The sequence below is a fragment of the Spea bombifrons genome, chromosome 5 (genome assembly GCF_027358695.1).
Source record: "Spea bombifrons isolate aSpeBom1 chromosome 5, aSpeBom1.2.pri, whole genome shotgun sequence".
Lineage (NCBI taxonomy): Eukaryota > Metazoa > Chordata > Amphibia > Anura > Pelobatidae > Spea > Spea bombifrons.
This window is the reverse complement of record NC_071091.1, coordinates 56,036,812-56,063,410: the sequence shown is the minus strand read 5'-3', so window position 1 is coordinate 56,063,410 and position 26,599 is coordinate 56,036,812. Positions and strand designations below refer to the sequence as shown.

The 26,599-nt window shown below is 40.1% G+C and overlaps 1 pseudogene; it reads left to right on the top strand.

Annotated features, from left to right (window-relative positions):
• Positions 1–25,571, top strand: LOC128497667 (uncharacterized; annotated as a pseudogene).
• The last annotated feature ends 1,028 nt before the right edge of the window (positions 25,572–26,599 follow it).

Genomic DNA, 26,599 nt, shown 5'->3' with positions numbered 1-26,599 from the left:
ATGCAGGGAGTGAAGACCTGGGCGCCAGAGAGGGCAACAGATGACATCACATACAGGAAATACACATCACCGCATACCCACACCACCCCTTCTGAAGGGCACAGCAGGAACAGGATACGGGAGCAAGGTACACGACTGGAGGAGCAGGCAAGGTTGGGAAACTCAGGGATCTCCCTTTTACTAGCCCAAAATACAAGGTCTTTTCCTACAGACCTCTCTTTCGATGCCCCCTCGCAATGTGATATTGTCGTATCCCAGTGCTCAACACTGAAGCCATACACACCGCAAGGGAGCACTGGAACAGAGGTCTGTAGGAACAGACATCCAGGGCCTGCCACAATAATTAGGAAGACAAGAGGGAGAAAGAAGGAGAGGGAGAAAGGTAAGCGGGAGAGATAAATAGAAATAGAACAGACAATGAGAAAAGGGAGCAAGGCAGAAAGACAACATATTTAACCCAGGGGCTGAGTCCAGAAACTGTGAACATGTCCACCATCATCCATGTATTTGTCTATCTTTGATAATTACACAAGCCTTACTTATATTAAAATGTTTGCCAAATTGTTTTAAGAATTTAGAGCTAAAAAGACAGTATACTACTAACCTCCCATACTTACTTCTGCCTGCCTTGCTTATAGACTTCACATCTCACATTTTGGACGCAGCCGTCAGGCAAGTAAATTAAAGGTTTTTTACTTCTATGATTCTGTAAAGATTACTTTTATACACTTTTTTGACTGCTAAGTAAACAAGTTAAGCAAATCTCATGCTTCCTTGATTTTAATTTTATAGGCCTACTTTCCTAACAGATGCAATTGGGTTGCCATGTTAGCCATTTTTTCCTGGACACATATGTCGCTGACCACTGCCTATTACATGCTTTCCTGAATTATAGGCAATGCATTAGCTTAATTAAGTAACTTATTTCATTCTGCATCCCACATACTGCAGTGTAGCACTATAGACAGTGGTCACCAATGTATACAAATTAGATGTGTCTATAAAAAAAATGGCTGATGGGACAGCTCTACCCATAGGTTGTCCTGTCATGGTTTATATTCTTTTGCCAAAATGCAGTATTAAACCTCAGGTTCACTTAATATTTATATTTATAGGTTTAGATGGTAAGTGTTGGCAATATTTAATCTTCACTGTTTTTATTATCATGTCACACATGTATAATATGAACATTTTCATATTCTTATTAAGTTTAGTCCCCAAGGTCATAATTGCCAGATGTGTAAGACTTGATTAATTAACACATAATTTAGCAGTTATTTGAGTAATGTATTATATGCAACATATCTAAAACAATGAAACAGAAACTTGGAGCGCCCCAATGTCAATGATATCAGTAAGAAAATCACTGATATCAGCAATCCACGGAAGCCTCTGTTAACCCTTGAAGTATCAACCACACAGAAGAAACGGACTACTAAGTATTCCCGGTACTTGAATTTATCTATTGTTGTTTTATACATTTTGTTCTTACCAATATTATTCACATTGGGGCTCTTTGTTTCTTTTTCATGCTTTTTTATTTGTAAGGTAAAAGAAAAGAGTTGCTATACTTGTTGAGCTGCTTTTCTATGTATTTCTTCCTTTGATATATTTATTTTGTAGCTCGTCACTCCACTACATATTTGGTTTATATGTAAAACAATGGTTGCCGCCCAATTTGTCTAGATTAGAATGAAATACAACCTTTATTTGCCTGACCTTCACGATCATGTCATCTTGTCCCACTGACCAAACATTTGTTCCTATATGTAAATTAAAGACCCAATTGGCTTTCTATTGGTACAGTACCTAATGAGACCTGCACACCTAGGTATAGAAATTAAGAGCGTGTGTTCATGCTCTAGTTTTGAATTCAAATAAATGGAGGGTTCTAGATTGCAGAAAAAGGAAGGGCAAACCAGCTCCGCTGCATCATATATTAATCACTAGGTCACATGTAGGCTTGTGGGACTTTAGGTAATATATGTGTATGTTTTAATATTGCATTTCTATGAATGTTTGTATGAATGTGAGCTTGAATGTCTATGGATAAGTGTATCTGAGCGTGGCTGTCTATGTTGGAGGGGGGCAAGGGGCAATGATGGCACAGACAAGCTGTTTGGGGCAGAGAGGGCCACAGATATCTACAGCTAAAAATTGGAGTCATTTTATCCCCTTCCTCCATTAGCATTTATGTTCATATACTCTCCCTTTGCATATATATATAAAAATACTATTTAAGGGCAGATTGGTACAGGGGTGTTCTCAACATATCTATTCACTTATTACTATATATTATTTATCACTGGGTTTTTTTTACCTGTCCCTATCATATATGTGTCCATATATTAGATATTATATAACATTAGTTTCTCCATTTTTACCACTTTATTTACATATCAAATACTTCGAGTCCATTCTAACACATAATAACATAGTAATACCGAGGGGTCCACACATGAGTTTAATAAGTACGTTGTTTCCACGCCGATTCACATGTTCCTTAGTAGGTCTTCACTCGGACTTCCACACAAGAGAAAACGCGCATGACGAGGGACACGTAGAAGAGACCGCAACACATCCCGTCGAGAAGAGGCAGGAGCGGATGACGAAAGATGCATATGTGATCACCCTCCTGAGGAAGCCACGTTGGCGAAACGCGTTGAGGAGTTTTTGTTTACTGTCTACAACCATAGACCTTCATCCAGATTATTTTTAGATACTATTTTGTGATTTTTTTTATTATTTATTAATGACATAATATTTATATATTTATGTATTTATGCTGAGTATGAATTATCCCTGATTTAAAAAGAACAATATATTTTTTATTTAGTATAGGGCTATGTCCCACACTAAATTCCATTTTTAAACTTTAGAGAGACACAGATTTATTTATAAGAAAACCACTCATTAACCCAGAAATTCTTGCACTGATACCAGAAGAACACCACCGCAACCTTTCCATTCAACGGGAAGTAACTCCTTCAAAATCATCGGAGAAGTCACCTGGGTACCCTGAGAAGTCAGACCAGGAAATGGAGGGTATCCGTAGAAGAAAAGCTCCTGACAAACATCAGACGGAGTTCACTGCTGGAGACAGACCGGAGCCACATACGTTCATAGTATGTCTGCCTAAGTGTAAGTGCAATTACCCTTCCTAGATTACCTGCTTCAAAAAGATATCATCCCATGTGTTTTTGTTTCCCTTTGTGCTTTCTCCTTATGTAATTTGTATGCAGACACCTAGGAGACTCCCTTTTGAGTTTATCAGCCCATATGAGTGCCCCCAAGTGGAATTTGCGAAGATGGCACAGACAGGCTGTTTGGGGGCACTGATAAGCTGCTTGGGGACAAAAGTGGCACTCACAAGCTGTTTGGGGCAAAGGAGGCACTCACAAGCCGTTTTGCTGGTACTGATGGACATGTTGCTGGGTGAAGTTGGTTCCTCTGGTTTATAGTTACGCCCCTACCAGAGAGCACATGGATGCTTTGACTAATTAAGAGCATGTGCTTAAATATATGGGTAATACCATTCAGGTACATATTTTTTTCACATTTTTTCACAGTTTTATAATAACAACCATTAATAGCAGTTAGTCGTCTCATTGGCTGCAGAAATCATAGATAGTTATTAAAGAGACAGATTCATATGTTAGAGACTGATAAAATGGTTGAGATTTGGTGGATACATGAATATTAATGCATTTAATATATTTCTTTACATTCACATAAATACAGATGATAGAATTATATTAAGCAATGTGTATTAAGCATCTAAATGCATTTCCCCTGCACAATTTATATTCAATTTTGATGTACCGTATTGGCTCGAATATAGGCGCCGGGCAGGCAGCGGGGTTAGGATACAGATCCCCCGCAGCGGTGCAGGGGACCTGCATCCTACTCCCCGATACGCTCAGACAGCCTCCCCTGCCAGCATTTCCCACAGGGGGGGGGAATTGCCGGCAAGGGAGGTTGTCTAAGCGCATCGTGCGTTTTACCTCTGCCCCCCAGGACATACTGGAGCAGACTCCCGGGTGTCTTGCGGGGCCGGCGGGGGTCATCTACGCAATATGCGTATACAACTTCCGGTGCTGTAGATGTCCCCCGCCAGCCCCGCAAGACACCCGGGAGTCTGCTCCGGTAAGTCGGGGGGTGGCAGAGGAGGACAGTGGTAGCATATCTCAGGGAGGGAGGACAGTGGTAGCGGATCTCGGGGAGGGAGGACAGTGGCAGCATATCTCGGGGAGGGAGGACAGTGGCACCATATCTCGGGGAGGTAGGACAGTGGCAGCATATCTCGGGGAGGGAGGACAGTGGCAGCATATCTCGGGGGGGGGACAGTGGCAGCATATCTCGGGGGGAGACAGAGTGGCAGCATGTTTTTTTGGTGCTTCTTTAAAGAAAAAAACTTTTTCTTTAAAAAAGCACCAAACTTTTAGGGTGCGGCCTATATACGGGGGCGGCCTATATCCGAGCCAATACGGTATATTGCGACATTGATATCTAAAAATATCAAACACTTACATTGTTCAGGAAATTTTATTAATTTAAAATCAAGTGGTACCTTAACTTACAAATATATGTATTTGTAAAATAGTATTTATTTTGCAAATAACACTTGAATCACTGACTGATGCTTGTGTACACAATTATAAAAAAAAAAGTGTTTTCTTTACATATTGTTTAGAACTTTCTTACCATGTTTTTTTCTCTTTTTCCATGTGTAAAACATATTAACATAAATGGTAAACGGGCACTGTTTAACATTTAATTTCTTATAGACATTGAATGGTTTAAAAACTGTCATGTTTTCATTCTACAGACCCATGAATGAGGTAGAAACCAAGTCGACCCCCCCCCCTTCGAACCTTAAATATTTTAATTCAAGTCAGCCAATGGATACATTTTGTCCACGGTGCTTTCAACTTGTATCTCAGCACCGTAACACTCAACATGTCACTTCATCAAATAAACAACTGCAATATGAATATATAAATATGGGAAAAACTGTAAACATTTTAACATTTAGTAAACTTCATTAGCATGAGTTGGCAACCGAGTCAACCCATTGCATTTAACAATTATATCCTTGTGGTGGCTACCAGCATCCCATGCACAGCTGCCCAACAACCGGAATCAAGCAGGAACCAACCCCAGGAACGTCCTGCACTTAAGGCCAAGGCTTGTGCACCACGAGTCAAACCACCTCTAGGCATGGTTCACCCTTGCACCATGCTAGCATAACCTGCCACCAAACATATAAACACAGTCTAAAGAGGGGTGGGAGGGTGAAGTGTTGTCCAGTACAGAAAACAACACTCTGGGGCAGTTCCCTGGGTAACCACAATTGGATTCTTTCCTGTCCCATTAGTATAATCTCCCCAGAGACAAGAAGGGCTGCCTGGGGTCACCTTGTTCAGGTGTCTGTGCATCCAATGTTTTTACCTGTGGGGCCGTTCTTGAAGAAGAGGGACTGCAGTAAGTCCCTTTTTAAAGCCTATGTAAAATAAGACCTGTATTAAACATTTGAAGGAAGAGGGTTAGCATTCTGTATTTCCCTTTGTTCAGTTTCATCAGATCCAACCAAAGGCTGAGCGGCCCTTTATGTGTAGGTATCACATATAGACATAAAATAGTGTTAAAATAGTGACAGGTGCCCTTTAATTCTACAACAAATAAATATATTTAAAAGTAAAAGCAGTTCTGCTTTTTCGGAGGTAGAATTAGAGTTTGTAGAATATTGTCAGTGGGATATATTTGTTTTCTCCATTGTTGTAATAAGGGAAAGGTTACAATGCTCATTGCTTGCCAACAAAAGCTTCTAGGAGAAGGTAATTTGTGCTTTTGAACTTAGTGATTCTACTTCCTATCTCAAATGATCTATATGTTTCATTATGGTATGATCTCTGAATCCCCAGGCAACTGCTGATCTATGAACTCTTAGGAAACATAAATACAGCATCTTCTTAAGGCCACGCACAGACATAATATGAATAGAATTCGAATTATTGTCCTGTTTCTAGCTATGAAGCAAGGAAAGGGTGTCCAAATGCCACATATAATAAATAGGATTTAGAAAATCTTCATTTACCATTTTATACAAAAAGCTTTTTACCTCTTTAGAATCAACACAGCTGCACAAAATACTGCATTTTGTTTAAATGATGCAATAAAGGGCGTGGGAATCACCTTTGTTTTAATTTCAACAGAAGACCACATACAGATCTGGTTTAAAAGGTAATAGAGAGTGCCAGGCTTGGTAATGGTATTTTAAAACTGGGACTGTGGTTAGAGGTGTGTTTCTGAGCGAGATTGTACCTTTTTTTTGTTGTAATGTTTATGTCTATGGAAAAAACACTGTGATACTCTCATACTCCTCGAATCCGGGATATCAAGGAAAGACTTAAGGGTCCCAAAACACGACTCACCATCCTAAAAATGGAACTTGGAAGGCATGGAAGATGGAGAGGAAAAATAAGCTTTTCACATTTTTTTTTGTACATTCCTCACAAACTCATAGTAAACTCATTTGCTTGCATGTCAAAAATATACAAAAAGGCTCCCACAAAGTGCCAATCTGTTAATAACAGTTCACAAACAGTTGAATAAACTGCTTTCCCTTCTCCTACAGTCCTCCTTCAGAAAACCTTGTAAGCAACATGAAAGAAGATACGGCAGATTCATAAAACACTACTGTACTGTATATACTATATACCGTATTTGCTCGATTATAAGACGACCCCGATTATAAGACGACCCCCCAAAATCAAAATATTAATTTAGGAAAAAAAACAAAAAGCCTGAATATAAGACGACCCTATAGGAAAAAAAGTTTTACCAGTAAATATTAATTCATGTAAATATATTTTTTAAATTTCCTTTTATTTGCCAACCTGCCCCCCCAGTTATGCCACTCTGCCCCCAGAAATGCTTTATACCCCCCCTATTTGCCACTCTGCCCCATGATATGCCTTATACCCCTATATGCCACTCTGGCATATAGGGGGTTAAAAGGCATATCATGGGGCTGAGTGGCATATAGGGGGTTAAAATGCATTTCTGGAGGTATATATGCATATCATGGGGCTGAGTGGCATATAGGGGGTTAAAATGCATTTCTGGAGGTCCAGAAATGCATTTTAACCCCCTATATGCCACTCAGCCCCATGATATGCCTTTTAACCCAGCATGTACTGGCTGCCTTGGCTTGATAGGAGTGTGATTGCTGCTAACAGCAATCACACTCCTATCAAGCCAAGGCAGCCAGTACATGCTGGAACCTGGGGATGATAGTAGTGGGATTACAGCCTCCCTATGCCATGCTACAACCCCCACCCCCCTTACACATCCATGCTATCACACACAAACACACATTCACAAACATTTAAATACTCATTCATTCCATTAATCACACATACTTCACACATTAATCACACATACTTACCCAAAAACCCTCCCCCACCCCCTTACCTGAACTGCAGATCTCTCACTCGAAGACTTCTGCAGGGGACCGGCTGTACCAGCAACTTCTCTGGCCCCGCCCCCAGAGGAGGGAGGGGGAGATAGAGTTCTGTGAGGAAGCTACAAGCTTCCTGTCCTCCTGCTTCTAACGGAAGAGACGCTGCTCGCGACCGGTAAGCAGCATGGCCCCAGCCATTTTTTTGGGGTCTGATTAGAAGACGACCCCGATTATAAGACGAGGGGTATTTTTCAGAGCATTTGCTCTGGAAAAAACCTCGTCTTATAATCGAGCAAATACGGTACTTTCTTTGGTGACAAAATGGAGTTGAGCCTTTAATGCCAATGCTCTTTTTGTCAGAAGGTGAACCACTTCCTTTTGTGAGATTCGTTGCTAAATATCCAGTTCCTGTGCATGGTGGCTGGAAAGTTCAGTAAGCATCACAATGCATTATCAGAGGTAAATGAGTACCCAGTACTAAATGTTTTATAATCTGTCTTTTGGACCCAACTAACTTATCTAGGAGCTCATTATGTTTGTTGAATTTGTGTGTATTACGCTGTTCTGAAGTCATTGGTATTTCTAATATTAGGAGTTCTGCATGATGTGTATCTCCAGTCTGATGATCCCTTTTTAAAGCATCACTTAACTAGTATGTCTTAAATAAAATAGATATAATTAATGTTTTAATAAAAACCTACAAACAATAATGAATAACATTATGTAAAATAACTGTAATGCTAATATTGAACATACAACATATGAATGTGCTCCTTCTGTCTGCATAAAGCACAACCTAAAACCAAATTAAGTAAAATTATTGTCACGGTCTGCCCAGGCTGCGGAGCTGCATATCTGTCCTGCTGTAGTTTCTCTGCTTTGCTTTGATCCATTCCTGGATTTCCTTTTGCTTTGTTCTATTTTCCATTCCTTGCTTCTGCTCCGGCTCTTTGCTTTAGCTCTGCTTCCTTTATTAGGTGTGCCCCACCTGTGTGTTCTGTTTGTCTCAGTCTGCAGTCTGCAGTCTAAGGTATGTCTCTGTGCTGTGTTTGGTTTTCATGTGTGGTTTGTTTTGTATCTTGTCTGCAGGGATTAGCGTTAGGACCCACCGTCATTGGAGTACTTTGGCGTAGTGGTGGGCTAAGCATACTATGGCCATATCATGTGACGAAATCTCCAATAGTTATCTTGTAGTCCTAGGCTAGTTGCTGTATTCATGTTTGTCTGTCTTTTATGTACCTTTGCCCTTCTTCCTTGAAACATCTGAGGATTCCGGTTCCTCTCTCCTCTCCCCATGTCCCTGTTAATATGTCCTATCCTTGCTTATAGGAGAAGCGTCCGAGGGTTCCGGCTCCTCACTCCTTCCCCTGTGTTCCTTGCCTTCTTCCCTGTCCTTTGTTGTGCCCTGTACCATGTATGTCTTGTCAGGTTATGTTTATTCCTTGTCTTGTGCCTGTTTATACTTTACGCTATTCACGTCATGTTTCTAGCCACTTCTCGTGTATATCTCATATCATGTTTCTTGCCTGGTCTCCCTTTCCTTTGCTGTGTTATGTGTCTGCTACATTAACCCTTTGCTTAGCTTCCATTCTCCCAGCCTGCAGCTTCCTGCACGTTACTCATGTGATATGCTTCATGCCTGCTCCAGGGTGCCTGCAGGATTCGTTTTGTTCTGGACTTCATCTGCTGCCATATCAGGGCGCTGGTGTTTGGCTGCACTAACCTAGGTGCTCAACGCCTGGGCGAGTGTGGTCACCCTGCATCTGGCCCTGCCCCAGACTCCGCTACTGCATCGAGACTCCTGCAATCAACCATCGGGCGCGCTGGGTCCTTCCAGTCACCAGCTTGGACCCAGTCCGTGACACATGGCCGCAGGTAAAAGGCCAGGAGTTCGCGGAGTGGAGTATGCAGCGTCAGCCCTTCCAGTGGGCCTCCGTATCCGTCTGCCCTTCCAGTGGGCCTCCGTACCTGTCTGCAGCATTCCAGCCCGGCCAGAGGGCTATCTATCATGCACCCCATCAAAAGGGGTTTCCTGTCGTGCACCCCAGCAAAAGGGGTTTCCTATCATGCACCCCACCAAACGGGGTTTTCTGTTGTGTACACCCCATCAAAAGGGGTTCCCTACTAAACTCGCCCCTTCCGGTGGGTTTTCTCCTAAGCTCGCCCCTTCCGGTGGGCTTCCTGACTTGTGAGCCCTTTCCGTACGGCTTCCTACCGAGCGTGCCCTTTCCGTAGGGTTTCCTGATGTGTGAGCCCTTTCCGTAGGGCTTCCTACCGAGCGTGCCCTTTCCGTAGGGTTTCCTGATGTGTGAGCCCTTTCCGTAGGGCTTCCTACCGAGCGTGCCCTTTCCGTAGGGTTTCCTGATGTGTGAGCCCTTTCCATAGGGCTTCCTACCGAGCGTGCCCTTTCCGTAGGGTTTCCTGATGTGTAAGCCCTTTCCGTAGGGCTTCCTACCGAGCGTGCCCTTTCCAGAGGGTTTCCTGCCAAGCTTGCCCTTTCCAGAGGGCTTCCTACCGAGCGTGCCCTTTCCAGAGGGTTTCCTGCCAAGCTTGCCCTTTCCAGAGGGCTTCCTACCGAGCGTGCCCTTTCCAGAGGGCTTCCTGCCAAGCTTGCCCCTTCCGGTGGGCTTCCTGTCATGTTCCGGAGTTGCGGCCAGCGACCCACTATGGACTCCCAGTATGAGTGCCTGCATCCGGGCTACCTTGGTCGAGTATTCTCCAAGTGGGCAACCTGCCGTGTACCCTGAAAGAGGGTTTCCGGAGTTGCGGCCAACGACCCACTATGGACTCCCAGTATGAGTGCCTGCATCCGGGCTACCCTGGTCGAGTATTCTCCAAGTGGGCAACCCGCCGTGTACCCTGAAAGAGGGTTTCCTGAGTTGCGGCCAGCGACCCACTATGGACTCCCAGCATGAGTGCCTGCATCCAGGCTACCTTGGTCGAGTATTCTCCAAGTGGGCAACCTGTCGTGTGCCCTGCAAGTGGGCAACCTGTTGTCTGAACCTGAACCCGTGCCTGTGCCTGACCCTGAACCTGTACCAGTCGTGTCGGCCCAGCAAATGGGTTACCTGCCGTGTCTGCCTTGTCAAGTGGCTTATCTACCTTGCCTTCGTCTGGCCCTAAATGTCAGCTAGAGACTACTTCCTCAATCCTGTACAGTCATTCTGATTCCTGTTTTTGGAGGAGATTTGTCTACTAGCGGCAGTGCTGGTCATCGAAGGACTCCTACGTTTTTCGGACTCTGTATACTGGTTCCTGGGTTGACTTGTTTCCTCCGTTCTCCCGTCTGAGGGCGGGCCCTCCTTCTATTGATGTTTCTGTTCGCGTCCGGAGGCCGCTCTTTTCGGAGGGGGATACTGTCACGGTCTGCCCAGGCTGCGGAGCTGCATATCTGTCCTGCTGTAGTTTCTCTGCTTTGCTTTGATCCATTCCTGGATTTCCTTTTGCTTTGTTCTATTTTCCATTCCTTGCTTCTGCTCCGGCTCTTTGCTTTAGCTCTGCTTCCTTTATTAGGTGTGCCCCACCTGTGTGTTCTGTTTGTCTCAGTCTGCAGTCTGCAGTCTAAGGTATGTCTCTGTGCTGTGTTTGGTTTTCATGTGTGGTTTGTTTTGTATCTTGTCTGCAGGGATTAGCGTTAGGACCCACCGTCATTGGAGTACTTTGGCGTAGTGGTGGGCTAAGCATACTATGGCCATATCATGTGACGAAATCTCCAATAGTTATCTTGTAGTCCTAGGCTAGTTGCTGTATTCATGTTTGTCTGTCTTTTATGTACCTTTGCCCTTCTTCCTTGAAACATCTGAGGATTCCGGTTCCTCTCTCCTCTCCCCATGTCCCTGTTAATATGTCCTATCCTTGCTTATAGGAGAAGCGTCCGAGGGTTCCGGCTCCTCACTCCTTCCCCTGTGTTCCTTGCCTTCTTCCCTGTCCTTTGTTGTGCCCTGTACCATGTATGTCTTGTCAGGTTATGTTTATTCCTTGTCTTGTGCCTGTTTATACTTTACGCTATTCACGTCATGTTTCTAGCCACTTCTCGTGTATATCTCATATCATGTTTCTTGCCTGGTCTCCCTTTCCTTTGCTGTGTTATGTGTCTGCTACATTAACCCTTTGCTTAGCTTCCATTCTCCCAGCCTGCAGCTTCCTGCACGTTACTCATGTGATATGCTTCATGCCTGCTCCAGGGTGCCTGCAGGATTCGTTTTGTTCTGGACTTCATCTGCTGCCATATCAGGGCGCTGGTGTTTGGCTGCACTAACCTAGGTGCTCAACGCCTGGGCGAGTGTGGTCACCCTGCATCTGGCCCTGCCCCAGACTCCGCTACTGCATCGAGACTCCTGCAATCAACCATCGGGCGCGCTGGGTCCTTCCAGTCACCAGCTTGGACCCAGTCCGTGACAATTATCAAAAGGATTCATAAATTGGTCAATTAATTAATTCCACCAGGAGGAAGCGCTATAAAGTTTTTAAACAAGTTAAGGGGACAGCCTCAGGCCCATCAATTATTTTTGAGCATCTAGGGATATGTAAGAACTGAATATAGTAAGGGAGATATCACACCCAAGGCTTCAAATATTTCACATTGCAATCATAACCAAACACAGGAGTTTCGGTGTTCATTAGCACCACTTGAGGATGCTGTATACCTTTACATTTCTTTGAAGTACAATGTGCAATGCAGCTTTCATTTAACAGGCATGATGACATTATATATGCGGAGACATATTTACCTCTAATGCTGCACTAGGCCTGACCAAGCACAGTTCCCCAGGCCACCCCCATCCTCAGACACCATACTCACTATGGAGCTCAGTGATGTGACATCATATACAAGTGCTCTGTATACAGTCTATAGAGGTCTGCATTGGCATGACACAGGTCTCCAAAGTGTAAATGGTCCAGAGGGCGATCTGCCCTAGGTGGTGTGGTGGAGGTCTGCCGCCCTATTCCTAGTCCAGAATACGTCTCTGTATAGATGACAACAAAAGAAACACCTATTTCCTATGGTCAACACCTCAAATCACTCTATACACAAAATGTAGATGTAGGTGTTTTGTTAGAGCAACACATAATAATGATAAAAGGAAAGATCGTCAACAGGGCTATCTTTAATGAGAAGCCTCCCCTATAAACTACTTCCCCACGTGCCAAGCTCACAGCAGGAGAGAAAAGAGCATGCTTACCCACTACGCACTGTTATTATTATTATTATTATTATTATTATTATTATTATTTTATTATTTATATAGCACCAACAATGTACTCAGCGCTTCTTATCTGCTGGCCGATAAGTTATAGCGTCGACATTGAGAGAGCTCAAGGGACAACTGCTGTGGGTATCTAAGGTGAGTCTGTGCCCGGTAAGCTATCCTTCTGCCGTGTGTGTTTAAGATAGATAGTATCTTTGGTCTTTGGGTACTTAATTTCAGTGCCTCAAAAAAAAGGCTCTCATCAGGACTTCAAAATTTGCTCGACTGTCTTTACAAAGCACTTTGTAATGAAATTGTTCCAGTGTAGTTCAGGGAGTTTCCCCCTAAGTTGGCCCTTAACTATATTTTGTCTTTAATACCGAGAAACAATTACACTTTCCCTGGGGACGTGGTCCTTTGAGAATATACCACTGGAAGATTGCAGATAGATTAAATGCCTGCACATGCCTGTATCTTAATTCATAAATATTACACTATAAAACTGACATGCCTGGCTCTGCGAACATGGCCCAGTTGTCAAAACTGACCTAATAGTTTTACTGAAAATATAACTTTGGAGCCTTGTTTCTCTTGCAAACTGATTAAATGTCAGTTCTCCTATGAGTTGTTTAGCCAGTATATGTTGTTTTCTGAACATTGACAAAATGAAAGTCTGTGTTATTTTATGGTAAATGGTACACTGCCATGTTCAGTTAGAATTACGGATAAATCTGGATGAAATATATCCTGGTTGCTTTGCTTTCAAAGTGACGTTCTGAATCCTAAAATTCTTCATTTTTATCTAGGTCTGATGTTTTTATTTTAAACTTAACAAAATACCTATCAAAGAAGTGGGCAAATGTTATATATTACACTGAAGAAAAAATTAATATTTTTCTTTGAATAAATATAACCTCTGGGAATTGTGGTCCAAACATTTTAACACATACCTATTATGTATCAATTGCCTATATCGTATGAATAATCAACACAACAGTGGGGTTGATGGGTTGGCTTCCAACAATGGTCACATAATTAACTTTGTTCATAACTTTTTACTAATCCTCAAAACTAACACAGATAATGTTCTAAATACAAAATAGTTTTTTCCTTCCAATCTTGCTTCTAGCTTTTTTGACAAAAAATAACCCTGAGTGGGCACCTCTTGTTCTGAAGTCATGCCAATTTATGTTGGATATCCTACACTGAGCATTCAAATGGCCACAATTATTTATTTGCATTTGTCCTCCAGAAAAATCTCTATGGGGTAAACAATGGTACTATCTAATATAATATGCCTATTTTTATAAGTGTTTTAAGTACACTTCAAAAGAGTAGAAAAACTTAGGTGTTTTACATTATACAAATATTAAAATAAACTCTTATTACAAAAATAACTACAAGGCGACATGTAGACTTCTGCAAAAATACCTCACGCTTTGCTTTGTGTGTTGCAATTGTTTGTTAAAAGGTTGACAGGTCTGTTCCAGCTCAACAAAATCAGTTATTGAAGTCTGGATGATAGAGGATTTTTGTTATGAAGAGCTTGTTCACCTTAAGCCCCAAACATGGCTATTAGAGTTTCAATATTGGAACCGAGGAAGACACTAATTTACTCATATGCTGCCCCGGCTTATTATTCTATTTCTGGAAGAAATATCTATTCCTGGAAATGAAATATGTTACTTTTGTGATGATGCTTAGATTTCACAAATTTCACTTAGAGTTGACAAAATGTCTGTGAGTATAAAATGTTACACAGTATTTTGAAAAAGTAAGTAGAAGATACTATTTTCTAGGTAATTCTCCTCATTTTAATCTTTAAGACACAGAGCACCTTTTAATGCCATGAGAATGCCGACCAGGGAAGAGGGGGCTAAAGGTGCTGCCCCAGTATTCATCACAGTAAAGTTTTCAGCAGTAAATGAAAGCTGGTGTGTGCCAATGACCAAAGGGAGTGATAAAGTGTAGTGTATTTAGGGAACCTACAGGACCACCAAAGCTCTTCTCTCACAGGACAAGCTCACTTGGGTTGAACTGTGACCATGCAAAGTATGGCCAGTGAGCTGAGGCCTGCAACTTTCCTGCTAACTGAACCCAATGCATTTTTATATTGTACTTGGCTATCCATATGCACAATTTTTTCATGATGTGATGTAGTATCCTGAAAGAAGTAGGTATAGAAACAAAAGGACTATAAATAGGACTTTTGTTGAAGCTTATGCATGTTTTGTGCGAAGTGTCTTTGAATCATTATTTTACTAGTTCTACTTTGTGATGCCCAAAGGCTACCTACGTTAGAATGAGGAATAGATTTGTCAGTATACAATATATATACTAAATTATGTAACCTCTCCTGGATCATTGAGATGACAATCACAACACAATTTCCAATGATTTCTTGTTGCCGTTCTAATGAGATACTGTCACTGCTCTTCTATTTATAAAGAATGAGACAACAAAGGAGGCAAACTGAAATGCGTGTTGTGAAGATAGAATTTTCTTTTGGATACTTTGAAATAAAAATTCAAGTGGTTTATGAAAATCCACACACAAGAGTGTGCGATTCAAGAAGTCATATCTGTAACATTACAATTTTGGAATCCTAATACATTACATTTATTTATATAGCACCAGCAAATTCTGTGGCGGTTTACAATCAGATTCAGTACGATAAATTTAAGGTCACAAACAATAACAAACTGGTACAAGAGGAGAAGAGGGCCCTGCTCTTGCGAGCTTACAATCTAGTCAATGAAGGTTTGATACATACTTTTTCTATCAATCTATATCTAGATCTGTCAACAGTAGGGGTGCACAACTACAGGCCTCCAGGGTGGCAAACAGACTACTATTTTTGAACATCACAGCTTGAGCAAATGCATCTGAATTGAAAATGAATCATCAAACTGCAATAATTGACACCATGCTCTATTAGAGATAGGTGCCTAATATACGATAATACGGGTTCTTTAAGTTTATTCACTAATTAGATGGATTTGTCCATGAAACAATAAGTTGTAGACAGATGAAAAATCCCATGTTACCTAATTAACTACGCATTACTTAAGTTCAACCCTGGCAATTTTCTCCAGTGAGAATGGCCAAGTTAGTTTTTCATTATTTCAAGTTAATATGGTGACTTGTTCATATCTGCCACAATTCATCTACAACTTGAGCACCCAATTTTTTGGGGGAAGCATTGAATACAGCAGATAGAGTTAATCTATCAAACTTAATTTAACAGCAATGCTTGGATAGATTGGGGGGGGGGGATAGGTATACCGAAAACAGTGATACATTTTATGTCTTAGTGAATCTGTTCATATGTGAAGGATTCTACGTATTTGTATGAAAATATACACCGGCTTCCCAAAGCTATACAAAACTTTCAAGTTGAACTCAGATAAACTGGATAAGGATTATGCAGTCGATCCTTATCTTCATGCATATTAATACACAGATTAGTCCAGATACTAGCTGCACACTACTGTCTATGATGGATTAGAAACTCTAGCATGCAGGGCTGTCCACGTTGTCTGTCTCGAGTTTTTTTTTTTTTTTTTTTTTTTTAAAGTATGCAATTATTATCTATAACCCCTAAGTGCTGCGGTGTCTGTTAATGCTCTAAAAATAAAAAAGATTATAAGACAGAAAACCACACTGTACTATAGACTCTTAGAACATACCATATGGTAAAACATCTCAATTACTTAACACATATATGAATAGTAAGTTGTTTCTAGAGTTCAAAGGCTATACATATTTAACCCCTTCAAGACCGGGACGGACCTGGTACTTCCGGGTCATAGTCACCGTCAGACCGGGACGTACCAGGTACGCCATCGATGATGTTGCTATGAACGCTGGGATTGCGAAGGGCGGCTGCTACTGACCGCTGGGTGTCCCCAGCGATCCGTAGCAGCCACTCCCACTCAATTCCGTCCACGTGATCGCTTTGCAGCGAATCACGAGCACGGAATTAAAATATTAAAAAAATAAACTGCGGTCTTCAAGGGGAGACGCAGTACTCAAACGCTGGTCCTGAAGGGGTTAATGTCGGCGACCTCATCTTTAGGCAGTATCTAACTAAACTCAGTTACATGTCAGTTACATTTTATGCGGAAAAATCAGAGGACCTATCTATAATAAAACCAACGGATTAAATGATACACAGAGTAAAAAGTTCAGAGTAAATACATCATATAGTCTTGTGGCAAACCCATAAAAAAACAAACTAATCATGCCTGGGTATAAATTATGTGTCAATTTCTGTTACTAATTGCCTCCTACTCTTGAAATCCCCTGAATTTTATATGGAGTTTAAAATATATCTGGCCTATGCTTTTTTTTAATCTTTATGTCTTTATCTATAATTTGTTTTTATCTGCAAATCTACATGCAATCTACAATCACATATTTTGGATATATTTACTTTCTCGATGTTGTACTGTCTAAATCACAAACCCTTGTAAAAAAAAAATAATAATTTAGGCCTTCGGAAATAAATGCTACTTTTCTAAAACCTAAATACGTTCTTGATATTCTGACAACGTAATATCTTTTATCAAACTTAACGACTTGGGGTAGCCTAATGGCTAAACTAAGAATCACTGACCTAATAAAATGATTGAAAATCAGAGCACAAATGATGTAAGACCTCATCATATATATAAGCTTGAATTAATACATCATATGAAACCAAGGCCTGCAGAGGCTGCAGATGTAACTACATCTGGAGATAATTAGTCAATTAACACACCAGGAGAGATCCTGTGGCGATGCAATCCAAAGTAATTTAAAACATTGGCTAAGTAATATGAAAACATCAAAAATAGTCAAGTGCTTCTTATCCATGTAATACACCAATTCATAATAACATTTCCCACTTATTTAGCATACATATACCTTCTGTCTCATTACCCCTAAACATTGTTTTCTTGTGAACCAGTATGTCTTACATTGATGTTATTGTTAATTGTGCATATTTTACATTTATCCTAAATGTACTATTTTCCCTTTATTGTAAAAGCACTAAGGGATCAGCTGGTGCTCTGTGTAAGAAATAATAATAATAGCCTTGCTGTATAATTGCCAATATTTGGAGAAAAAAAATCCAGGGATACTTTGCAGCACAGCTATCAATTACTTGAAAATTTACCACACCCACTGCCCCAAAGCTCCACCCACTCTTCCCAACCCAGATAATTAGCTTCATTTAGCTCCGCCTAGATATAGTGGTGCAGATTTAATCAGCTAGTTCCCACCAACACTACCATGAATGTGTGTTAGCGTATGGTGTTAGACTGAGTGTGTGTGTGTTTGAGGATAGTGTTTGAGTGCATGAGACAGGGTGGTGGTGCGCAGAATGACATGCAAAGAGCAGAGCAGTGAAGAAGCTGTACAGAGTGGGATACAGACAGGGCCGGCCCTATAATGGGGCAGACTGGGGCAATTGCCCCAGGCGGCACTTTAGAAGGGGTGGCACTTTGCCGCCCCAAGCGCTTTTTTTGTTTTTTGTTTTTTGAAGCGGAGGAGAGAGAGAGAGGGGCACCGAGTGGTTTTCGCTTACCCGCTCGGCGCCCCTCTCTCTCTCCTCTGCGGCGAGTCTCCCTGTTCGGTCCCGGTGCCGGCTTGTAATGCAGAGCGCCGGAAGTGACGTCAATTTCCGGCGCTCAGCATTACAAGCCGGCACCGTGGCAGAGCAGGGAGACTCGCCGCAGGACTGTTTAAAAGTAAGTACCGGGGGGGGGGAGGATCGTAGATTATGGCGACGGCGAAGTTTAAAATGCCCCCCCCCCGACGTCGGCGGGGGGGGCGTCGTTTTAAACTTCGCCCCAGGCGGCGTTAAGTCTTTGGCCAGCCCTGGATACAGAGCAACTGTGATCTCCCCAACTAGCACCTGCAAGGGTGACTTTTCCGGGACATGCCCAGATACTGAAAGTATTGGGACAAGCTCTCAAATCCCAAGACTGTTCTGGGAAAAATGGCACAGTTGACAGCTTACTGCAGGTGAGTGAATTAACTCTCAGTGTACATTAAACATAAAACATTAATTTATAAATTGATGAGGTTTATTCATAACAAACAATTCTAGGACAAATAATCAGCATAGCAAATAATGGAATGTTTCTTTTGATGGGACATTGGTTCTTATGGTGGAAAGAACACAAAGTAATTCTACAAAATAAATTGTTAAAATGAATTATTAAACAACATGTTAATTATATAAAAGGAAATTATTGTAATTAATTAATACCACAACCCATTCAATTTGAGGTATTTCCATTTTTAAGATGAAATAGCTTGAATTTTATTTTAATAAATGGACCCAATGTAAAAAATAAAATATAGGAAGTTACTGAAAAAATGCATTTTGTAGAATTACCATATTAATGATCATGAATTTATTGTATGCATAACTTACTGTTTAATATGTTTTAAGTTAAGGTACTTAAAATATTAAAATATATTGGGTCTGGGATATTGGGGGTTAATCCATTCTAATTGTACTTGTAATATGTTTTAGCAAAGTATGAGTTAATGTGGACATTGGTAGATATTGGTAGAATTTATTAATGGTCATAATTTGTGTATGTATAACTTACTGATAAATAAGTTTTAAGTGAAGTTTCTTATTTATTAAAATGATATGTTGAATTTGGCATTTTGGGGAATCATCCATCCGAACCGTACCTCAAATAGAATTCAGAAAAACAGGGTCAATTTGGATATTTTAACTAATTGGAACTCTATTAAGAGATATTTATGTATTCTATGAATTGAGTTTACTTGATATTATAGATCTTGAGAAATTAAGGATTGGCTATATGATGGTTTTTATGTCGGCATCCAACAGGGCGATTTTTAATGAGTAAGTTTGTTGTAATGCAGAGATTATGCTTATCAAGTGATACACAATGTTTATAATAAATTAAGTAACTACTAGTTGGTAGATGGCTTAGTTATAGATATGTACAGACGTAAGTCTGTTACCTAGGTTTAAGTCGGAGAGACGAAAGGTGTTAGGTTATCATGGTTTGCTGACGTATGATGCACTGTGCCGTATAATCCTGTTGCTGACCTTTTAATAGGAAGAAATAAATCTTTGATTTTATAACACTATGTAGGGGTGCGCTTGGATTGATTTAAGCCAGCCGTTTAGGGGTCCGCACCAACCATTGAGTGGAGGCGTAGTTGATTTGCACGTCTATTAATACCCCCCAATGAGTGCTGCAGTAACATTTCACGTAATAACTAGAAAACAATTTTAATGGATTTGCATTCATCTAGTATTTTATGCTTGACAAGGGTAAGGGGTAGAAGAAATTGCCAGGTGCTTTCAACAGTAATTGACTATTAGCCTGATAATAAAGGTTTTACTAATTGATGTAATACTCATTTATTTTGCATCCAGGTAATGAACTTGTTAAATCTACTGTGAGCTGTTACCTGCATAAAATAACACGAACAATACTTAAAAATTTACGTAAAAGGGAACTTATCAATACTAATTTTCATATAAGCTAAAGCTTTTCATAAAAATAATTTGGTGCATGTAGTCAAACGTAATGGGAACTATAATGATAAACTGAATTGCTATTGTTTTTACAAAATTCTGCAATCAGAATTTCTTGTTTCACTTCAATTAGCTACCATCGCTATTACACCCAAATAATGGAAATATCTTGTTCTCCTGTGTAGCTATAGACCCATCTCCCTACTGAATTTGGAATTAAAAAGCTTTCCAAAAAATCTGCATTTTTTTCCATTTCTTTCTGGGCTGGGTCACCTACTGATGAATGCTGGCAATACAGGGCTCTCTTGTAAAGCAGTTCCATGATCTTCCCAGGCTTGCCAGTCCATTCCTGAACATGTGTTTCTGTGCATCATGACACACATAATTTTCGAGCAGTTCTTAACTTTCATTGATCTTTGAATGTGCTTACATTTCTATATTGTCTTTTACATCTTGATCATGGCTAGCATATGTGAACTTAGGTGCTTTAGTATTGAGCTTGATTATTATTGATCACAGTACCTAGAGGCTCACCCTTGTCTCTCAGTGAGGCAGTGAGTGTTACAATGGCTAACTGTCCAAAATCTTATTAAACCTAACTTTTAGGATTAATCAAGTCTAAATAAAATACATGTGCATACATATCCTACAATTAAATGTTCTAACTTTAACGTTTTGTTTGTTTACCCCCTCTTCCCTATACTCTGAAACCAAGCAGGAAATCTGTGACAAATACTTTTCATGGATTGGCAAGCTCAATGACATTAAAATTAACCTACTTTCCAGACTGATATGCATACCTGGTCTCAGTGTTTTTGCCCCAATCTCAGGGTGACTGGGCAAATTTTCAGGGTCACACAGTCTGGAGCTGACTCCTTCCTATTCCACACTCCTGCACTCATATATAAGACTCCCAGCTGATGCTTTTGCTACCAGTCTGTTGAATGCAGGTTACTTAATTAAGTGTGTCTTTATATAATAAGAAGTCAAGGTTTCTACGAGGATCATTATTAGAGTCATTTGATTAATACATCTGGCGATTCACAATATAGAATCTTCAAGGTGGGTTATTAAAGGGTTAATAATTCAAGAGTCTCAGGCTCAGCTGTTTTAGATATCTCCCAGGTATGCTGATATACTGTATCTCTTTTTGGTGCTGCACGTTCCCATTATGCTCCCTGATTTTCATTCTTTCATACATATGTGACGTCAATGTTCCCACCTTAAAAATGATCAACAGAAAGTAGCTCACATAGCTCAACAGGTTTTTATAAGACTGATTACATTGTGCCCTTGGATATTACTGTTGTCAAGGCCCTGAGCAGTCTTCACTGGAACATAAATTAATGATCAAGATCTGTTATATGCAGTATGGCTACATATCCACCAAACATTATAGAAATCTGAAAAAAATAAATAATGTACAGCATGTCGATGGATTGCCGTGGACCACGTTTACAAGATTTGTATATTGTGGCCTGATAGCCAAGGGTTACAAAATTAATTTTCTCTTACCCATCATTTTTTTCCATTTCCTTATTCTTTTATTGATCTTGATCCTAAAAATTTGCATTTTATCAGAGCCGCGCTGACGCAGGTGCACGTGGTGCACAGCGCCCTGGCAGCAGGGAGCGTAGGAGAGAGAGGGGTGCCAAGTGGTAGCCTCAGTGCTGCCACAGCTGCTGTGGTGGGAGCGCAAGGCCTCTACCTTCATGCTGAGTGTTTGTTCTAGCTGGTCCTTTTATATATTTAAATTGCCCCTTAATTATGTATCATTCTTGAACATGTTTTACCTCCTTCTACTTGGTGTAAAGACTAGGAAAGCTTGCACCAATGGCCCAGTACATATTATTAAAAAGTGATATTAATATCTGAAGCGATATTGGGAGTTATGTTGTACCATGATCAGTGTCTGGCTCAGTATATAGTGATGGGAATTTGGGTCTATCACCGTCAATTATCTGGCACAGTATATAGCGATGGGACATATACCACCATACGAAACAAGCTTGTCTCACGATAGTATGACGATTACGGAAGATAAATGGAAACTCAGTATATAGGAAGCGGAATGCGGATCCACATCGCGACAGGTGGAAGCCCTGAACGGGTGAAATGCATTGCGTACTGAACTGCAGCATATTTTATGTTTTGTTTTTATTATTGGTTCCCAAACTTTATTTTATTTGGATATATGCAAGGGGCAGATTGGGTGCTGCAGTGTGCAGCCACTAGCAGGATATGCCTGGCTACATCCTCCAAAATTGCCAGGGCTACCTTATCATTCCCAGTTGGACGACCCTTTGTTCCAAAATCAAGTCCTGATACTAATAAATCAACTTTATGAGTTGTATTATGTATAATAAAGTCAAAGTTAAGGAAAAATGGGGAAATCCAAACAGTCACAGTCACAAACAAATTTAAATTGTTAGAAATGACATGCCAGACAACAAGAGAGAGGCAGGACCCATGTACATAAATATAAATAAATTGAGGTGATGGCCACTTGTTTTGTTAACGTATCTTGTTATTAAAATCTAGTTTTATAGTACCATATAAGTTAGTAGGCGATTAACAAATTTATGTACTGACTTACACATACGCTGATTAAATCTGCCAGAAAATTTTACATTTAAAGATAAAAGTGTGTTTCAACAATGTTTTGCTTTTCACAGAAATGTCTCATAGATTTTTTAAACGTACAATGTTAAAATAGTCCAAATACCTTTTAGGTGAAATAACGAAGGTTTGAAATGAAAGATCAATCAAATGTCTTGTTATAATCCATGTGCTAGAAAGAGGAAAAATATTATGGATAAGCTTCTAAGATGTGCACAATAGCAAGTACAATATATAAACTGATTCTTATACTATACAGATACAGGGCCGGCCCATGACATTGTGCTGCCTGGGCCGGAGTGTGAAATGCTGCCCCTGCCCCGGAAAAAAAGTCACAAAAAGTCCCACTGGGTGAAAAGAAAGGTGGAATTAACCCAACTCAATAAAATATAATAATCAAATATTTTTTTCAAAGAGTTGTGCTCTCACTCTTTGAAAAAAATATTTTATTATTATATTTTTTTATTGAGTTAGTTATATATATATATATATATATATATATATATATATATATATATATATATATATATATATATATATATATATATATGTTACCGTCAAAGACCGAAATTGGTGAATGTCGACTTTCACCGGTGAATATCAACACATACCAAATACGTCGGTGAAAGATCGAATATTTCATTTCATTATATTACATTCGGACCCTCACCGGTGTATGTCGACAATCACAGATATGCTCTGGTGGAGGTCAAAAAGAGAGGAGCCGAGGCCCCGAGAGGAGCCGAGGTTTCGAAAGGAACCGACAAATAGGCGACTGGCTGTCTCCCGCCAAATCCTTTGTTCTGCTGTCAGTCCGTATGCAACGTTTGATGGTGCGAGTAACGTAGGAGCCGAGGTTTCGAAAGGAACCGACAAATAGGCGACTGGCTGTCTCCCGCCAAATCCTTTGTTCTGCTGTCAGTCCGTATGCAACGTTTGATGGTGCGAGTAACGTTTTCTAAATTTTTTACGACACCCTTATTTATAATCAATGGATACCGCAGTGAATCGTGATCTTTTTATTGAAAAGTTAAATGCATTAATTGCGGGAAAACGAGAAGACAATTGTTTTTATTTTTCTCAAGAAAAGTACTCTAAAATACTTTCTGAAGTGGTTTCTGCTAAAACTAAGTGCAATACACCTTTGGATTACAGACGATTAAAACGTTTTGATGTTTTAAAAATTAATGATGAAGAGAAGTTAATTGTACCATTAAAACAAGGAGAAACGAATATCCAGTATTATGTTACCAATGAGGAATTGTTCAGTATACTATATGAAACTCACACCAGAATAGGCCACGGAGGAAGAACACGTATGCTTAAAGAATTGCAAGTTAAATACAAAAATATTACGTATGAAGTTGTCATGTTGTATTTAAATTTATGCAAACAGTGTCAAATGAAACACAGTGCACCTAAGAAAGGTATTGTTGTGAAACCAATGGTCAGTTCTGAGTTAAACTCAAGATGTCAAGTTGATCTGATAGATCTACAGTCAAACAGCGATGGCGAATATAAATTCATAATGGTTTACCAAGATCATTTAACTAAGTTTGTCCAGCTACGACCTTTGAAAACTAAGAGAGCTGAAGAAGTAGCGCATCACGTTCTTTCAATATTTTTAACATTTGGTGCTCCAGCAATATTGCAATCAGATAATGGTAGATAATTCAGTAATCAAGTCATATCCGAACTATGCGCTATGTGGAAAGATGTTAAGATAGTCCATGGAAAGCCTCGTCACAGTCAAACACAAGGCTCAGTTGAAAGGGCCAATCAAGATATACAGAATATGCTATCCGCATGGATGAACGATAACGATACAAATAAATGGTCAGATGGTTTACCCTTTGTACAATTTGCCAAGAACACTACATACCACGAAGGAATACGCCAAAGTCCTTATGAAGCCATGTTTGGCGTTAAGGCTAAAAGAGGCATAGCATCGTCTTTTTTGCCTAGCGAACTAATCGCAAATATTGAAACCGAAGAACAACTCGAAGAAATTGCCAATACTTGTGAAACCGAAAAACAGCATGAAGAAACTGTTGATACTTCTGAAAAAAATTTGTGCGGTGGTCATTCGGAAAACCATATTTCAAGGAAAAATATTGAAGAGGACCTGCATTCTACTACGTTTCCACATCAAGCTCTAACTGGAAAACACGAGTTAATTTCAATAAAAAGAGCGGCCGCGAAAGAGAATCTTCTACTGCAAGCAAACAAAATGTTACGCACCTCACAAAAACAATTTCCTCCTGCTCAAATTGGCGATAGTGTACGAATACAAGTGCCTGATGTCGACCGTGGTCGTACAGATAGCCGAAATGTGTTAGCGGTTGTTGTTGGGATAGAAGACTCCGACTTCTATAAACTGGCAAATAAAAATGGTACCCTCAAGCAGCTTTACACACGTAACCAGTTCGTAATTTGTAAAGAAAAGTTACTTTCCATAAATGAGATTTCGGCTCAAGAAATTTCGCTGAGAGAAGCAGCTGCAGCTAATTCGAGAAGCGGCGGGCAAGGCTATACACGCTGTCATTGCAAAAGGAAGTGTTCCACAAATAAATGCAGTTGCAAAAGCAAGGGACTTCTGTGTAATTCAAAATGTCATAATAGTTTAAGTTGTTGCAATAAATAAGTTTCTAATCACATAATTGAATCCTTTTATTATTAATATTATATTTTCTTTTCTTATTGAAAATGTGCTGTTTGTTTTAAGTTCTTGGTCACTCCTCTCGGAAAGAGAGGCGAAAAAGTTACGTCACCCTTGTGATATTTTATCGCCACTGAAATACGGAGAAGAAAATATAAATCTCCGACATTCACCATTAGTACTTGGTGAATGTCGACATTGGCCGGTGTAAGTAAGAAATAAGGGTATTTAGCAAATATTTCGGACATACACCAAGCGACTATGTGAATGTTGATATTCACCGGTGAATGTCAACATTCTACAGATTTCGGTCTTTCACTGTAACATATATATATATATATATATATATATATATATATATATATATATATATATACACATACACTATTAGACCTTGCTGCCAATACAGATCAACTGAAATTCAACTGAAATTCACATGTGAACTCAGCACTGAAGGCATAGAATCAGACAAACAAATCCTGTATTTGCAGGTACACAATAATAATGTATGGAAACATAGCATTGCAGGTATAGATCAACTGGAAATCACGTGTAAACTCAGCACTGATGGTATAGATCAAATAAACTCACAAATCCAGCTTTGCAGGTATAGATCAATTGGAATATGCATAAAAACTCAGCAATAAAGGTAAAACCCCCTAAATTACAGGCACAGATCACAGGTTGCACACCAAAAAGCCACCCCTGGCGTCCACACTGCCCACATAGAACCTGACAAGCACCCAGATAACACACATAGGACCTGCCATCTTTGTCCCCAAACAACCCAGCATGAGTCAACTTTGTCACCAAACACCCCGGCCTGTGCCATCTTTGTCACAGAAACACTCTATTATTCTATGATACGCTTTTACAGTCACACTAATTCACACTTTCATTCACATAATCGTTTATTCTCTCACTCACACAAATAATTTACACATATTCATTAATGCATTCTCACAAATTCATTAATTAGCTCCCTCATTCAGACAATCCATCCGCACATTAATTCATACTCTTCCTCATTCAGACAATTCATCCACACATTAATTCATGCATTCTCTCACTCAATCTCACTCTTTATTCATTTCAATATAATCTACCCCCTCTCCCTCCCTTCTCATCTACCCCTCTCCCTTCTTAAC